The 18,755-nt window shown below is 45.4% G+C and overlaps 1 long non-coding RNA gene across 1 annotated transcript; it reads left to right on the top strand.

Moving 5' to 3' along the window:
• Nucleotides 1-1,556: 1,556 nt before the first annotated feature.
• Nucleotides 1,557-3,728, top strand: LOC134479694 (uncharacterized). Its single transcript, XR_010053314.1, has 2 exons — nt 1,557-2,709; nt 3,197-3,728. It is a non-coding gene; the product is annotated as an uncharacterized LOC134479694 (long non-coding RNA).
• Nucleotides 3,729-18,755: the final 15,027 nt, after the last annotated feature.

Below are 18,755 nucleotides of genomic sequence, written 5' to 3'. Positions count from 1 at the left end.
ATATAAGGTTGCTAGTCTACTTTGACTAACTTGATGAAATGAAAATTTGCTAGAAGGGTTATGAGAGGGCTCAGAACCCTCAGAGAAGAGTAAAGAATCAGGCCTAGAAAGAAAAAAAGAAAGGAAGAAAGAAAGAAAGAAAGAAGGAAAGAAAGAAAGAAAGAAAGGAAGGAAGGAAGGAAGGAAGATCCCAGAAGGCCTGTGTCACCAGAAATGTCACAGTCTCTGGTGTTACTACTGGAACAAGTGAAATCTCTTTAGTCTCTGTGTCCGCCGAGTGAGACTAGGTTCCAGGGTGACACCCGTTTAGGTTGAGTCCTACAGCTTGCCTGCAGTGTGGCTGGGGTGAGCGGGGCCTCTCCGTCCCGCCAGAATGGAACCGAGTGACAAGCAATTTCCCAAAAGAAAATATTCCTGTCGCTGCCAAAAGATACTGAGCAGATAGAGGACTGCCAAAAATCACACAAAAAAATTTCCACTAAACACCCTGTGCTTTTGTGTTTTGGCATCAAGGAAGGGCTTGGGAGAAGAAAGTATGTGTGGAAAAGGCTTAAGTGCACGCGCCTGCACTTTCAGCTCTTGGGAGGTAGAAGCAGGGGTGTCACGTTGTAAACCCCAAGCCAGTCAGATCAACAGAAAGAGGGAAAGAAATTTGAGGGGAGGGTGTCAGGGGGTAGACAGACATTATCAAAGTCCAACAAGCTGACCCTATCACTCGCATCAGATCTTTCCTCAAAAGAACGTTAGGTTCGGCTACTCGGACGCGGTGTGTGTGGGGTGTTTGTCTCTGTAAGTCGTAGTCATTCCCCACCAGCTACCCTGCATCTTCATCCCTTTCAGGGCACACTGCATCTCCGAATTTCCAAAACACATAGCAGGGCTGGGTTCGCACTGCTCCGCCAGGCTTGGGACTAAGGAGGCGTGGCCTTCGATCCCAGATCTGACCTTCTCTGGGCGCAGCTCTGCGGCTTCGCTCAGCTGCTAAGTTTTCATTGGCCCTGCCTGCCCGGCTGTCCAAAGGGCCTTTCTCTTCTGTATGAACCATGTCTACTCCAGGTCCATCATGAACACAGCAGGCTATAGAGACCATTGCATGCCCGTGAGCCAAACTTAGTCATTTGCATCTCCCTCTGTCATTCTCTCTACATCTGACCGCTTTGGTGAGCTGTTGTTAATAGTTCAAAGCTGTCCAGAGTCTCACAAGCACTGACCAACTTTCTGTCCTTTTGTTCCCCCAACCTGAATACTTGGGCTCCATACAAACCTTGTCGCATTCACTTTTTCGTGACCCACATTTATGAACCTGACTTATAGGCCATCTAGATCATCCAGACTCTCCTCCTTCATAAAGATCACATCCCATAGCGCTTGGCAAATCCCTATGCCATGTCTAAGGGCCCAACTTTTTAACTCTCCTGTGAACCAAGTCCTATTCTTCAGGCCTAGGTCTCCAACACTTCCCTTTAAATGCCCAGTTCTCCCAGTGATACCCACCTGTGTTCTATTGCGATGATTCTCAACCCCTTACAGATCAAACAACCCTTTCATGAGGTCACTTAAAACCATCAGAAATCACAGATATTTACACTACGATTCCTAACTGTAGCAAATTACAGTTATAAGGTAGTAAAAATAATTTTATGGTTGGGGGGAGGGTCGTCACCACAACATGAGGAACTATATTAAAGGGTCCTGGTACCAGGAAGGTTGAGAACCTCTGCGCCATTGTCTTCACGTCCCTGATATGCACAGGGACCTGCACCAGTGGCTCATGTGAGCTAGTGCACAGGGGACTTGTCCTCTCATGTCACCTCCCTCTGTGTAGCCCTTGTCTCAAGCATGGATGAGTACTTATATTACACAACGTCCCTGCTTCTGCAACTCTCGGACCTGTCTTCTCCCCTTCCCCACATCTCACAGCCTCGTGAACCAGGCACTGAGGAACTCCTTTGCTTATGTAAAGCCTTTCCTGGTTCAGGCAGTTCAGAGGCAGAAAAAAAAAATGCCCTGATTATCGTAGCTTCCTGCTCTGAGTCACTAGTAAACCTCCTGCCTGCATGCTGAATCACAGGATTTTTCTCTTCCTCTGTGGTAAATGTCAAGCCTGTAGGTATCCGCTATTATTTCTGCCTCCGTCTTCCTCCTCGCTATCTGACTCTTCTCAGAGATTCCAAGTTTGGGGGTCCCAAGAAGGGCTTTTAGCACATACTCGGTTCTCTTTCTCTTGAACTCTACACACTGCAAGAAAAGCCAACTGTGCCCTTACCTCACCCTCTCGTTTTGCTGCGTTTTCCTGTCAAGTAAAAAGATAAGTCCATCTATCTTCATCTTGTAATTCCTTTCACTACAACTTACAAGAGTGTGTGTTCTTTCTGAGCAGACAGCCAAGCCTCAGTTATATGCTCTCGTATGCCTTGCTACCCACAGAAAAGGCCACGTAACTGTGACCACGGCTGCCTCTGACTCCATTCTATCCGATAGTGCTTTCAACAGACGTAGTACTTTCTGGAGTCCGTCAGCCACCGTGTGCATCTCCGCGCTCAAACACTAGACCACATTCATCAAGGACGAGTACCGTCATGTGCGGCGCAGAGGAAGATGCCCACCCTGGTATTACCACAAAGATGCTCGACCCTCAGATGACTCAGCCTTGATCACGTGGCTGATTAGCAACATCGGGGTGCGCGCAACCGCTACTGCTGCAAAGAGGTAGCCAATCCCATACCACACGGGGAAAGGTAGCCATGTTGGATATGCCCCTGGGTGTGCTCTGCCCCCAGATGTATCAGCTCTATTTGAACTCTTTATCGCCATCTCAGGGCCATGTGACTGCTCCTCCTCACTCATCTTTGGTTCTGTCCCTCTTCAGGCACCAATTGTGCTGTGTGACTTAGGGGAAATATGAACAAATGTCTCATTACCCCAGATAGGGCCCCCATAACAGACCAAAGAAACTGTTCGTCTAAGTCGTGTTTGTGAGCAAGGAGGTTTTTTTTTGGGGGGGGTGTTTATTTTTTATTATTATTTACTTTATTTATCATTGGGTTTTCTTGAGACAAGTTTTCAGTAGGGAGTGACCTGGAACTCTGTAGACCAGGCTGCCTTAAACTCATAGAGATCCTCCTGCCTCTGCCTCATGAGTGCTGAGATGAAAGGTGTTTGCCACCACACCGAGCCTTACGGAGGTTTCTTACAGGAGTGAAGGATCGTGCACAGGATCATGGATGGTTGCAGGTTGCTGCATCACCAAAAGCCCACGGACGATTCATGAGGATTCACAAAGTTGTATCCCTAGATTTCCTGGACCAGCTCGCAGAAAGCTCTACCAAAACTCGCCTCACTCCTAGCAAATGTTTACTGTTATCATAACCCTGAGAAGGACTCTCACAAGCCTTGTAACAGCCTGAGCTTCCTCATCCTCTTGAGACTCCTTCCAAGAGTGTGGTGGTTCGAATGGAAATGGCCTCATAGGCTCAGGCATTATTGAAGGTGTGGCTCTGTTGGAGTGGGCGTGGCCTTGTTGGCGGAAGTGGGTCACAGGGGGTGGGGCTTTGAGTTTTCACAAGCCAAGCCCAGAATTACTCTTTATGATACTTGTGGATCGAGATATAGAACTCTCCAGTACCATATCTGCCTGCATGCCCCCATGCCTCCTGATATTACAATAGTGGACTAAACCTCTGAACTGTCAGTCAGCCCCAATTAAATGTTTTCCTTTATAAGACCTTTATGACCTTTATGACCGTGGTCATCTCTTTGTAGCAACAGAACCCCAAGGTGAGGAGAGAATATGTCATCTCATAGGAACTAGCCACACAGCAGCAGCATCACACAAAGCTCCTCGCGGGGAAGGGGTGGGGGTGGGGGCGCGTATCATAAGGCATAGACGAGAAAAATACCACAAACCAAGATGGATGGTCAAATATGAGGATCCAGTGCCCAGTCCGGCTTCGTTATGGATAATGTAGGTCATTGTAGAATATTTGTCTCTTTGGCATGCATTTTCTCCCTATAAAATGAAAGCTTTACACCATATCTGATCTCTAAATCACCCGTGGCTTTTATATTCTATAACTTCAAAGCAAAGCAGATGAGATCCTCTAAGAGATAAGAAGACACGTTAAACCAGAGCGAGGGGACCGCGGCTCTGCTTGAGGCGCAACCACTGGGGAAGGCAGAGACTTCCTCCTCCTGAGAGTAGAAAGGAGAGCAGAGACTCAGGGAAGTGAAGGCCTCAACCATAACTGTTTAGCCAGGGAGAGCTTAGAGCAGCAGTTCTCAGCCTTCCTAACACTGCGACCCTTTAACGCAGTTCCTAGTGTTGTGCTAGCCCCCAACCATAAAATTCTTTTCTTTGCTACTTCACAACTGTAATTTTGCTACTGTCATAAATTGTAAATATCTGATAGGCAGGATATCTGATATGTGACTCCACCACCACCAAGGGTCACAACCCATGGGTGGAGAACCACTGGCTTAAAGCAAGGTCTTCTCTTTTAAATGACAGTCTTCAGAGTTTGTGCAATGTGAAGACAACTTTCATGCTGCATCAAATTTCCCATCCCTGTCAGGTGGGAACTGTGGATTGACCATGTTAGGCTAGGAGCCAGATGGCGTACTGCAGAGGCTGGATGCCCAAGACTGAAGGTACAGCCTTGTAGTCACGTAGGATGGCAGTGGGTGAAACACACACAAGCAGACCTTAAACAGGCGATCAAGTTAACTGACTCAAAAAGAAAAACTTCTGGAGCTTAAAAGGGGAGAACAGAGAAATGAAAGACCTCGGAAGTGAGGTTGTAGACCAGAACTTGTCTTGGAATGGAGTTTTTAAAATAGTTATTATATCAGTTTAATGGGTCATGACCAGCTTACTGTAGAAACTATATTAACAGAGAACGGACTTGTCGGGGTAAATCACATGGAGAACGGGGAAGTGATTTGTTGTGGAAACTTCATCTCAATGGTAAACATACATGCACTGAATTGTTTTATAAAATGATTTTGTCACTGAAGTGATCGTCGAAACAAAACCAACCAACCCACCCTTGACTCCGAAAAGTTCCAGACAGATGCTAGCGGCAGATTTTCATTGAGAGACTGGTGTGATGGCTCAGCACTGCCCTTGCAAAGGATTCGGGTTCGATTCTCAACAAACACATGGCGCTCATGACGTCTGTCACTCCAGTCCCGGGGGATTCGGTGTCTTCTTCTGACATGCATGTGATGCACAGGCAGGCATGCAGGCAAAATGCTCACACACACAAAAATAAAATAAATTAAAATAAGGAAGAACTAAGTTAAAGCTCATCTGGGGTGGGCCATGTGAACTTAAAAGGTGCCGAGGTAGGACACAGGCACGCAGCTAAGGAAAGTGTGTGAACGGCCTTCACAGAGACAGTTTGCTGAGCCATCTCCATAACTTTCAAAACCATACTGGACACTTCCACCCTAGTATGCCCTCGGGTCTAAAGATTCACATCCTGGCATTAGTTTTCAAAGTAGGGAGACAGAAAGACCTAAATGTTCGGTTTTTAAGGAAATGGATAAATATGTGGTCTGCACCAACTTTAAACTTGCCTAGTAGGAGTAGAAATCTCATTCAAGAAGAAACCACATTCGTGATCAGAAGCTCCGATGGAGGCTGGGGGTGTGGCTCAGTGATGGAGCACTTGTTAGCGTACAGGGGACAGTGGGTTCCGCTCCCAGGAACACACACACAAAGGACAGCAATGGGTCCATGGTCCCTACCCTCGAGTTTCACTTACCCGCTTGCTTCTTGCTATCGAACCTGATAGATTTCTGACCAAGTACCTCAGCCTCCACTTTCATCAATTATAGAACTGTAGTTTGGGGAGCGGCGTCTGCGGACACATTAAAGATAACTTTAGAGTCACCAACGTGTTTGTGTGGCACTAAGCAATGAAATCTCAGGAGTGGTTTGACCAAGAGTGAGTCCGATTTGAAATCCTGCACGTCTCTCCCTGTGCTCCATCTGTCTGCAGTCCGTGGTTACTGTCTTACCTGTCTGTCGCGTGTCTCTGTGCCTGCGTGAATGGTATCTTATGTCTAACTGTCCCTATGTCTGTCTGTCCCCAACAAAGGGCTTTGCTCTTTATTTACCAAATCATACAGAAAACATGGCACAGGAAAGGGATAAGGGATCCTTTATGAAAAAATTTTCAACAGTTTTATAAGGGAAAAAACTTCACTGACCCTGGAACCCCTAGGCACTGAGGAGCACAGAGTATCATGAACACATTATGAAGCCATAGCCCAAGATGGCTGACAAGATTTATGGTGGACATTTGTTGTATACTGATAGAGCAAGCCTGTTGCCTGCTTTCAGCCAGTGGTCACAACATAGACACAGGCGTCATTCTGGGTCAAGAGTGCGGAAGAGCCCATAGCTTTATATGTTCAGTTTAGGTTGTAAGAGCTGCCTGCGTAGGAAATCCAAGGCAAGCAGGACTGGTTGCTACATTCTTCTCCTCAAGGCCAGTTGAACATAAATAGACGGACCACACAACAGGATAGCGGGTTAAGTCTTAATTGACCTCCAGGTGTAGTTTCAACTTGTCTGTGAGGTCCAGCAAAAATTCCAGTCTCTTAGAATGTGAGAGATATTTTTATAACATTGTATCACTATGTGAAATGTTTTCCTAGACTTCTGCCTTTTTAAATAACCAATTCTAGAATCTTCTTATTGGTACCCTGTATCCCCCTTGTCTTCCCTCCTTCCTGTCACCGGCTTGTTACTGGCCAGATTGTCTCTAACCCGCCAGCTCCCAAATAATGACACAGAGGCTTACACTTGTCTATTAAAGCTTCGACCTATTTAGGCTGTTCCCCAACTAGCTGGTATAACTTTATTAATCAATTTATTCTAACCTGAGTTCTTCCACAAGGCCCGTTACCTCACCTTGAGTCCTTGCACCCGTATCTTCCTTCCTCTCTGGTTGGTAAATCTCCTGCACCTGAGTCTGTCCCGCAGTTAACAAAACCAAAGTCCAGACCATAGTCAGCACTCTGCTGCCACAGAAATCAACATTTGAAACAATTTACACAGTGCCCAAGAAGATTATCTCAACAACGTGTCCTCCTGCTGGGCTGGACCCTTCTCAGTGAACCTTCACCTGTGAGAAAGGTCAGACATCTGAGAGTCTTCATAGTAACGAAACACCAAACAGCCACTAACATTTATTTTGGCTTGTTTTTGATGGGGAAATATTTATAATGGAGTTATGGTTTTATCAAATATAGAATCCTAGTCCAAAAGAAAACAAAAACAAAATAAAACATTAAAAAAAAAAAAAACAAGGGATGCAGAGATCTGGGATAAGAAAGGCTTCTCTCACTGTGAAACAGTTGAGAAGGTAGGAGAGTTTCTCTCTCTTCTAACTTTTCTTTCTGTACATGTGAATGTATGCGTGTATGTGCATGTGTGTGCAAGTACCCACAGAGCCCAGAAGAGGGCACTATATCCCCTGGCGCTCAAATGACAGGCAGTTGAAAGCCATCCAACACGGGTTTTTTGGAACAGAATTCCAATCTTCTGAAGGAACAGCTAGCACATCTAACAACTGAGCCTTCTCTCCAGCCCCTAAAAGTATTTTCTTAGTACTGTTTCATAGAAACTTACCCACAATTGAATAAGTATTAACAGAGTACATTTGGGGTGTACTTAATATGCAGCGCTTGTTGAAATTGTAGATCACCTAGGAAAAGAAGAACAGAAGGCAGGAATGAAGATCTGAGTTCTTCGAGGAGTCACAGGGACGTCACCTTTGTCACCACTACCCTAAAAGAATAGACTGGCCTCTGAAATGTTCGACAAAGAATTGTGTGTTAACTGACAGAGAGAAAACTCAAGTCACCCAACAGGACTTGGGAATAAGAACAAAATAAAGTTGACAAGTGTAAGAAGGGTAGAGAGGAGGACTGAGGCAGAATACACCTGCCCTGCCCCGCCCCGCTCGCCTCGCCCCACTCGCCCCGCCCCACTCGCCCCGCCCTGCCTTGTCCTGCCCCGCCCCACTCCGGCCCCGCCCCAGCCCACCCCGCCCTACCTTGCCTAGGCAAAGCAGCTGCTGCATGGTCCCCACAGCTGTTGCCTCCATCGGCATGCTCAGCTCCTCGGAGGCCGTTGGCAGAGAACAGTCTGGAGGCCTAAACACGCTGAACTGCAGCATCAAATGGGAATAGCTGCGGCAAGATTTAAGGCTCATTCTGAACTTCAGTTTTACATTTGCCTCCAGGTTCTAGAGCTTTAACAATGAATATGCCATTGCTTCACAGTCAGAAAACAACACAAATGCTGCTCGTTAAATATTTTGAAGTGAATAAACTGAACAAGGCATTCAAATAAGGATCAAAACAACAAACGCTCCAGGAATTGTGTCTGGGCAGATGTTAACTTTTATGCTCTCCAGTTAGAGTTCTGACAGGATGCTAACTACAGCCTAGGCAAAGCCACAGTCTATCGCGTCTAGGTCGATCACTATCAAGGTCTCGTTTCCACAACAGGATTGGTAACAGACTGTTTCAGGATACTATCATTTCTGTTTAATTAGGTGTTTAGGCCAGAACCTATTGGTTAGATGACTAAGGAATAGGTAATGCTTCCTGTGGAGTGCCTTCAGGAGAGGCTGCTGGGAAGAGTGGCTCTGAGTAGTGAGTAAACGGAACTTTGTAAGCGTTCTAGATGCTTGGCACAGAGGAGACACAAAATGGGTGTGTCTTAGGGTTTCTATTGCCCTGAAGAGTCACCATGACCTTATAAAGAAAAACATTAAATTGGGGCTGGCTTACAGCTCAAACATTTAGTCCGTTATCATTTTGGGAAGCACGGTAGCAAGCAGGCAGACATGGTGCTGCAGGAGAAGCTGAGAGTTCTACACCCGGGGCTGCAGCAGCAGGAAGAGCGTCAGTCACTAGGGCTGGCTTGAGCAACTGAAACCTCAAGCCCCTCCCCCCCCTCCAGTGGCCCACTGTCTCCAGCAAGGCCACGCCTCCAATGATGCTCCTCCCTGCATCTCTGGGGGTCTGTTTCATTCAGACCACCACAGGTGCTAGCCAGCTCTCATTGCTAACATTCTCTTTATTACTATGTGGGAAACAGTGTCTTGCTGATGGAGGAGAGAGGGCGTAAGAATACAGAAAAGAAATGGAAGGGGCTAGAGAGACGCTCAGTGGTTAGCACATGCGTTGTTCTTCTAGAGATCCTAGGATCCACTCCCTGCACCTACAGGGTGGCTCACAGACGCCTATAACATGCCGCCAAGGGACCTGATGCCCTCTTCTGACTACACAGGCATCAACAATGCACACGGTACAGAGACATACATGCAGACACAACACCCATATACAAAAAAACAAAAATATAAAAAAATGAAGTTGGGGGTGGGGCGGGGTTCTGGAAGGAATTGAGGAAGGAGAAAAGCGTGATCAAAATATATAAACTCCTTTTCAATAAAGAAAATATAGAGAAAGGAAGAAAACACGCGTGTTGAATTTGCCGTTTTCACCTTGGGGGAAACTGGAAGAGTTGAGAATATAGCAATGGGTCAGGGTTTGGGATAGAAGGCCAAGGAGTGGGTTGGGGATTTAGCTCAGTGGTAGAGCGCTTGCCTAACAAGCACAAGGCCCTGGGTTCGGTCCCCAGCTCCGAAAAAAAGAAAAAGAAAAAAAAAAAAAAAAAAAAAACGAAGGCCAAGGAGTAGACACAGTCATAAGAAAAGCCTGACCCAGTTCTGTATACTTTTTGACAGCAAATCCATTTTTGGGTCGTGGATTAATAAGTGTATGACGTCAGCACCTTTTGTTTTAATGAAAGGGAGTGGAACGCAACACACATCACAAGTCTTGAAGGCAAGCAGTGTATTGAAAATTTGCTTTCATTACATATTGATGGGTGTGTGTGAGTGACGGCTGCATCAGCATTTCCTCGCTAGATCAAACTGAAGCCCTGGCTTTTCTCAGGGTTACGGCTGTATTCAGGTAATTATCGAGAAAGAACTTCAGGTAAAGGATTTAAAAAAAAAAGAATGGGGGTGGGGGGGCCACTCAATGGAAATAGTCTAAATTTAAAGTTGTTTATTGGGGTTGGGGATTTGGCTCAGTGGTAGAGCGCTTGCCTAGCAAGCACAAGGCCCTGGGTTCGGTCCCCAGCTCTAAAAAAGAAAAAAAAAAAAAAAAAGAAAGAAAGTTATTTATTTTCAGGATAAACTCTTCCATACTGGAAGTCCTCATCCCTCACTGAGCACCAGGCACTGGGACAAATACTCCACATTTGATCCTGTACTCCATGAGATGCAAAAACATCAACAGCACAACAGAACTCTAGAGCGCCAGATATTATAGACTTAAAACCCACGGAGGACAGAGACTGATCCTCCCTGTCCTTCCCACCCCCATTCTATTCTTTCTCTCTGTTCTGTGTTCTCTCTCTCCCTTTCTCTCTCTCTCTCGCTCCCTCTCTCTCCCTGTCTGTCTCTGTCCCCACTTCACCTTTCTCCCCTGACCCTCATTCACTTTGCATGTCAGGAAAGAAGGAAAAAAAAAAAAAAGAAAAAAGTCAAGAAAAAATAGGGGGGGACCGTAGATAGGAACAAAAGAAGAGGGAAGAAGATAAGCAGAAAAGGAAGTTCTGACCTGCACTGAGGGCCACGAGGGTGATCGCCTCTATTGATCTGTTATTCCCAGTCAGGAACCTTCGGGAAGCCTGTTTTAAGAAATCTAGGGAACAGTTGAGAAAGGCAGAGGGGTATGTGTGCCAAGACAAACTCAAGTTTCCTCCTTCTGCTCAAGGTCAGCTGTGGCGACTCAGGACACAGCTTTATCCTAGAGGCTGGGAACAAGCTTCACAGGACGACTTCTGTGGCACCCAGCACCAGGCCTTGATGAGCAGCAGGGGCAGGGACTGCCTAGAGACTGGAAGATGTTCCTCCCCCCATTCCCCATCAGCAATTCCAAGTTTTGAGTCTCTGTGAGATCTTAGTCCTTTTGGATTTGAGGAGTCTGTTGCATGGATGTAACTTCAGCCCAGTAAAGCTTCTGCTGTGACAGAGCATACTGGAAGGTCTGCAACCTGTCCTCCGCCAGAGGCTGCTGCCCAACACGACTGTGAAGATTTGTGGTCAGGGAACATGAGGGAGATTCCACCTCCAGGGCTCCAGCCATGACATTTTACTGCAGTCGTTCTCAACCTGTGGAGTGGAGATCCATTTGGGAGTCAAATAAGGGTTGAGTATCAGACATCCTGCACATCAGATGTTTACATTACAATTCATAAAAGTAGCAAAATGACAGTTATGAAGAAGCAATAAAAATAATGTTATGGTTGGGAGTTACCACAACATGAGGACCTGTATTAAAGGGTCGCAGCATTAGGAAGGTTGAGAACCACTGCTTTATTGCCTAGCCAAGAACATAAAACCATGAGTTATCATGCACATGAACTCCCTGCCCCTCCCCCAAACGGCCCCTCTGACTGGAGTCACAGGAACAAGCCAGGGACAAGATGTAGCTAACCACTTGGCCTTCCTCTCTCAGCAATTTCAAGGCAGAAGATGGACTGAAAAACAAGTCCTCTGTGAGATGGACATCAGCATCTCAGTATACTTACATTCTAGCTTTGCTTTGAAGAGTCTGCTCTCTTGCCCATCCCACTCACCTCCTTCCCTCATTGAGCTAAGAAGCTGGGTAGGAAGGCACCTGCTTGTACTGATTATGTCACTAAAATCAGTGCTTCACCAAGGAAAACCCATTGCTATCACTTGTAACTTTAATTTTTTTCAATCCTTATTTTTATTTTTTTTCAATCCTTATTTTTAATGATGGTTCTTAAATGCTTTAACTTCCCTTGTAGCTCACCACCCATCCTTGGAAAAGAGAGGATATGGGGGAAGTGGACCTGCTTAGAAAGGTTCTTTGGAGCAACTCTAGAAATCCACAGTTCAGTTCACAGGTCAGCAGGCTGCAGCAGCTCCACTCACTTGCAAACACTTCATGGATACATCAGCAGTCCAGTTTGGTAGAGTCAGAATAGCAAACACAAATCAGCAGTGGTAGCAATGACTAGCCAAGACAGCCAGGCCTCAGCCTCAGCACGAATCAGCAGGAGGGACCAGGAGGAATGCTAAAAGTTCTCAGCTGCGCCTCTCTCAGGGGATCAAAGATCAGTGAAGACTTGAGACCAACAAGCATTGCACAGCCAGCTCTAAAGCAAGCCAACCTCAGCCTCCATCATTGTCCATCGATTCCTTTTGTATTCTCTCCAAACGTCACCTGTCCTCCATGGTCTTGCCTCAGCACATGTGTTGTGGTAAAAATAAAACATCCGTGGAACTGGTTCCTGCGAGTCCTCACTCTGTGCAGATTCGAGGGAGCTGTGTGCTCTGGCTGTTTCTCTGCCAGTTTCTCCACCATCCACTTTTATACACTGTCCCCTTGGCAGGTCATTACCACGCCACACACACACACACACACACACACACACACACACACACACACACACACATCTTGTTCTGCGGGACCTGCACATTCTTACTCCACTCGGGAAACAGAACCAGATACACACGTTCCAACTGCCTCTCAGCCATTTCTTTCACACACTGTCCTCTTTAGCCTGGTTCCAGAAATTTGTAATTTAGCAATTAGATTTATATGTTAAATTCTCAATTCACAATTCATCCACACAATAAACTCACTGCCAACTGATAAATTCACGTCCACCTAGACAAGAAAAAATAGATTTAGTTCACCTAAATCTGAACCATCCTCCTTCATAGACTCCATCTTGATCTCTTTCTGCTTCCTCTCCTCCCCACTTCCTAGACTTTTCCCCACCTCCCTTCCTTCTTATCCAATGGTAGGCTGGACCCGCCTTGCTGCATAAGGACATCATCCTACACATGCGCATCTGTCTCAGCTGACATCACCCTGCCAATCAACCTGAGTTCGCTGAAGCAGCAAGAAACAGCAGCAAGCCACCAGAAATGCAGCTCAACTATGTAATGTAAGGCAGGCCAATACATACTTGTCATTAGTGAGGAATCCTTCATCACATGTCCTTTCACATGCTTGCTCTAGCAGGACATTTTTTCTCCTGTGTCTGCTCTGACGAAACATTCCTTCATGAGTCTGCCTTTGACTTTCACCTGTGTGCACTTCAGGAAAACACTCCTTCACATGTTTGCCCCAGCAAAACACCATCCAACACAACCGTCGTTCCAAAGAACCCTTAAGTTTGCACATCAATCACTGCTCCCTGTGTTGGCCCAGAAGTTCACATTTTAATCTCCCTGACCCCAAAGAAATCACAGATAGCTCCCCTTTGCTTTCTATATTCTGTGAAGGCCCAGATTCTATCTGTGTCAATGATCCTCAGTGTAGGATCTCTTGATGCCTTGGGCCATATGGAGGGAAACAAAGAAACCTCAGACCGGGACACCAAACCTGTATTCCTGTTTTAGCCTCGGGGAGCTCCCCAAAGAGTCTCAAGACATAAGAAAGGGTAGAGCAGAAGAAAATATTCTCAAATAAAATTTAATTTTAATCTCCTCTAATTAAGTCCCTCTAAGCACTTTGTTGAGATAAATGAGTTTCGTTATGAACATGAAAATTCTGGCGGCTACCTGGTCCCTCTCACCAGCTTCCTGAGGTCTACCTTTAGGTTGCTGGGTAGAATGTGGCCTCTCCAATGTCTACCTCTCTCCTAACCACTGTTTCTTATCGCCCTGTCTCCTCTGCCTTTGGCAGTTTTTTCTGATCATCTTTGCAGACTCAAGGTCAGCCTTTCTCATCCTCCCCCACCATGGGTTGGATCAGCCTCATGCCTCCTCCGCACGTTTAGAAAAAAAACATGCAAATCCCCAGCCAGGGGTTTTACCAACCTTCCAACCCCTACATCCGGAACCACTCAGCCTGCCACCTTCTGTGGGGACAGCTTCTTTATGAATAGTGTCCAGTCCCACTCTCGGGCAGTCTCAGATGCTGTGTTACCTAAGAGCAGTCATCGACCTAAATTCGCCTGTTTCCTGGCCCAAATTTTCTCTCGGTGTCCCTAGTCCTGTCAGCATGTGCTATTCCTTCATTCCCAGAGGCCAGAGACCTTGGCATCTTACTGTCTCCTTCTCCCTGACTTCATCGTATCCATATGAGAGCTTAGGTCAGAGAAACTGGACGTGACTGACAGTCTCCAGCTCTGTGTCCTCCTCCACTTTGTCTCTGTGGCACAGCGCATAAAACAACAAGTGTGTGACCAGGCCACTGGGAAGAGAAAATTAAACAGCAAGGGAGATAGCCCTGTGCTTGACACGATAATTCTGATTATTCTGGCCACATAGTCATCCAATACATTTATTGATCACTTACTACACCAGGGACTCTTCTATGTCCTAGAGATACATCATGAGCAAAACAGGAGAAAGTATTTGTACTTCTAAGGCTCACAATCTACTGGGAACATTAGACAATGAACAAATAGGTCATATGTTGGGTGACACTAAGGGTCACGGAGCAAAGGAAAGCAGGGCGAGGGAACAGGGGACCAAGATGGAGAGAAGTTGCTGAGTTTTTTTTTTTCCAAAGGTGTTTGAGGAAGAAACCATCAGTAAGATGTCACTTGAAGAGAGCAGCGAAGGAGATGAGGGAATTACCCAGGCAGATCGTTGGGTTTTTTTTACAGAAGGAATAGGCACAGGACATTCTAGATGTAGGTCTGATGTGTTTGAGCTACAGCTTTGCGTAATGACAAGGACAGGCGGGTGCGTAGCAGGAAAAGGAGCCAGTGGTCTTCCAGTTCCAACAGCACAGTCCTTATGGGTCCAGCAAAGACCAGTTTGTGTCCAGAGTTGAGTAAGAGCTGCCATTAGACTGTGCCTATGTGGACCAAGGCATGGCTGTGTTGAGATAAGGATGGCTGCAACCCCAAGAAGTCTGGAGATCGACACAGCCTGGGGTGATGCCAGCCTCCACCAAGGTGAACACCCTTTTTTGAAGGTTCTCACAGACTTCCCATGGCATCTCCCTACACACTGGCTTTCATAACCCTAGGTTACTGCAATAGGTCCTTCCTTACTGGAGCATGTCTCTTCCTCTCAGGATCATCCCATCATCCCTTGATCAGAAAAGCACGGCAATGCCTGACAGTGGATCCCCAGTCCTGGTTCCTTCCTGTCATTAGAACCTTCCACTTGGTTCCACATACTCCATGTTCTTTCCTACCATAAGCCAGCCAGTCTCTTCCAGAGCTCCACAAACTCAGCAGCAACTCAAACAGCAACAGGCATCCTTAACAACTGTCTTAGTTAGGGTCTTATTGCTGTGAACAAACACCATGACCAGCATAAGTTTTATAAAGGACAATATCTAATTGGGGCTGTCTTACAGGTTCAGAGGGTCAGTCCATTATTATCAAGACAGGAGAAAGGCAGCATCGCAGCATCCAGACAGGTGTGGTGCAGGAGGAGCTGGCTTCATCCAAAGGAAGCCAGGAACAGACTGAGCATCCTCAGGCACCTAGGAGGAGGGTCTCCAAGCCCACCCCCACAGTGACACACTTCCTCCAACAAGGTCATGCCTTCTTATGTTGCCACTCCCCGAGCCAAGCATATGCAAACCATCTCAACAACCAAGAGAAGTTCCTTTCAATGTGGCAATTCAAAATTAGTACTATGGCTCTTTTAATTGGGTTTTATCACTAAATTTCCATGACAACAGTTAACAGTTAGCATGCTCAATAAAGTTACAGATGCTAATCTAAATTATTTTATTTAAAAAAATCCTCTAATGCTTACAACACTCTTAAGCTGTCAATAGTACAAAGCTAGTAAGGAAACTGGGTGGGTGTGGGGCCACTTGGGGTGGGATCCTGAAAATGTAACTCCAGAACCAGCCCTCTCTGACTTCCCGTTCTCCATCATTCTGTCTTCCTGAGCTAAATGATGTGCACTGTATATCATGTGTAATCACTGAACAGTGTATCATGTATCGTGTGTACTGTATAAGATGTGCACTGCATATCATGTGCATTGTGTATCATGTGTACTGTGTATCATGTATAATCACTGAACTATAGTTCATGTGCACTGTGTATTCTGTACACTGTGTATCCTGTGTACTGTGCATCGTGTGTAATCACTGAAGAGTAATTCATGGGCACTGTGTATCATGTGCATTGTGTATCATATGCACTGTGAATTATGTGTACTGTGAATCATCATGTGTAATCACTGAAGAGTAATTCATGGGCACTGTGTATCATGTGCACCATGTATCATGTGCACTGTGTATCATGTGTAATCACTGAACAGTAATTCATGGGCACTGTGTATCATGTATACTATGTATCACGTGCACTGTGTATCATGTGCACTGTGTAGCATGTGTAATCACTGAACAGTAATTCATGAGCACTGTGTATCATGTGTACTGTGTATAATGTGCTCTGTGTATCATGTGCACTGTGTATCATGTGTAATCACTGAACTGTAATATATGTGTACTATGTATCATGTGTACTGTGTATCATGTGCTCTGTGTATCATGTGCACTGTGTATCATGTGTAATCACTGAACAGTAATTCATGTGCACTGTGTATCATGTATACTGTGTATCATGTGCACTGTGTATCATGTATACTATGTATCATGCGCACTGTGTGGCATGTGTAATCATTGAACTGTAATATATGTGCACTATGTATCATGTGTACTGTGTATCATGTGCTCTGTGTATCATGTGCACTGTGTATCATGTATACTGTGAATCATCATGTGTAATCACTGAACTGTAATTCATGTGTACTACCAAACTCTCCTTTTGCCTGAAGCCTCTGCTGATGCTTTCTCTCCTTCCTCTCCACTTCTCTCTGCCTTGCCAAGTCCCACCCAGCTCCCTGTCATTCAACTTCCTGTTCCTCCAGGAAGCTCTTCTAAATAAAACCTCACTGACCCTTTGTTCCTCAGCTATTTGAAACTTCCTGCAAATTGCCATGTGCCTTCTTGAGTTCTTTTTTTTTTTCTGCCTGAATCTTCTCAAGTGCACTCCGAGCTGCTTATGTAGAGCAACCATAATTTATATTGCTTTTTATAGCCCCACAGTATGTGCAGCAGTCGTGGGCCATTCAGTTCAACATGCATCTTCAGACAAAGCCTGTGTCAAGCTAGATTCTGTGTTGGTCCTAGGAATACAGACAATCTAGCCCTCTGATGTATTTGTAGACTATGGGTACACCCAGGGAATTGCTTCTTGAAATGGACCACCCATTATAACTAATCCTTTTTATACAAATGCCATCAGTGACACCAGACATATGCAAATAAGCGGCTTTCGTTTCTGTCCATAAAAATTCATTGAGTGTTTCCATGATGTAGAATGCTGAGGCAATGCTCTCATTCCAAAAACAAAGCTAGATAAAATCCCTATCGACTCTCAGCTTACGTATCACGGATCTTAGAGTGACACTGGGAATAAAGAAGCTACTCCAGGGTACAGAGGTTAAAGAGAATACAACTCAACAGCCAGACGAAGCACAGAATAACCAGAGATTACTTTCTCCACCATTACCTATTTGTTTGTTTGTTCCTCTCCTCTCTTGGAGAACCTTCCTTTACTCTGCTTCAAGTAATCCATCATGGCTCTCACAAATTGGTACCCTCAGTCTAAACACACACTCCATAACCTCCAGGTCCAGACTCACTTTATTTTCCATTTTCTAAAACCCCAATTATCCATCGGGAGATATAACAAGTCTATCACATGGGATCCTATCTCTAGTTCAACCAGCTGTGTCTGGGGACTATGGAAAAGATGTCCTAAATCCTATCAAAGGACACAGGGATGCAGGAGGCACTCTACATGAGACTGTGGCTCCGGGAGAATCTAGTGGGAATACAGGCACATCTCAGATTTTCATATCATGCTTCATGGATTCATGGAATTTTTAAAATAAAGGAATCTAGGAATCATCTGATACAAGTCTCATATTTAGGCCCCAGGTAGATCAAGGATCCTTTGCAGGTAAGTGTGGCATCAAGTTTATCAGTCTTTGATTCCTAATTTATGCCAATATTTACCAGCAGCTACAACCACCTTTAATATGCAGGTGTCCAAAGATAGTCCACACATACCCAGCGTGGGCCTGGTTTTCCTTTTTAACATTATTTCTAAGAACTTTTTACATGCATGATCTTGCTTATTCTAACAACAACCATGAGACTTGTTTAATTATAAGCTGACTCCTAAAGAAGTTAAGACTCATCTGTGTCTTATATTAGTACTGGGCAGAGCAGGACTCCATCTGATGGTGAACCCTTGCTCATTCTGCTATACCAGTGGCTTTCAGAGGTTGAATAGCAAATATCCTACTGAAGTGGAAACTTCTGGTTTCTTTGGGAAGTCAGTTACGTCAAATGTTTTGTTGGGACACAGAACTGGATTTACAGCCAGTTGGGAGTGCTGGGAATTATACCCTGTTCCTCTGGAAGAGCAGCCAGTGCCCTTGACCACTGAGCCACCTCTCCAGCTCCTCACCGGGTACGATTGATAACCAACACTCAGCTACTCTGGAATCATTCTTGAAGCACAAGCTGTGTTTTGCCTGCTGAAATTCTTCATGGTTCTCAAATGCTTCTGAGCTTGATTCTGAGTCTCGTGGGCCAAAAAGAAGCAACTCGAAAACATCCAAATCCTAAACCTAGTGTTTCTACAAGGCACTACTTCAAAGATCAGTGCATGAAGTAACTCCTTAAAA

Source organism: Rattus norvegicus, chromosome 7 (genome assembly GCF_036323735.1).
Source record: "Rattus norvegicus strain BN/NHsdMcwi chromosome 7, GRCr8, whole genome shotgun sequence".
NCBI lineage: Eukaryota > Metazoa > Chordata > Mammalia > Rodentia > Muridae > Rattus > Rattus norvegicus.
Note: the sequence above shows the minus strand (reverse complement) of the source record. Positions and strands in the feature narration are given on the sequence as shown.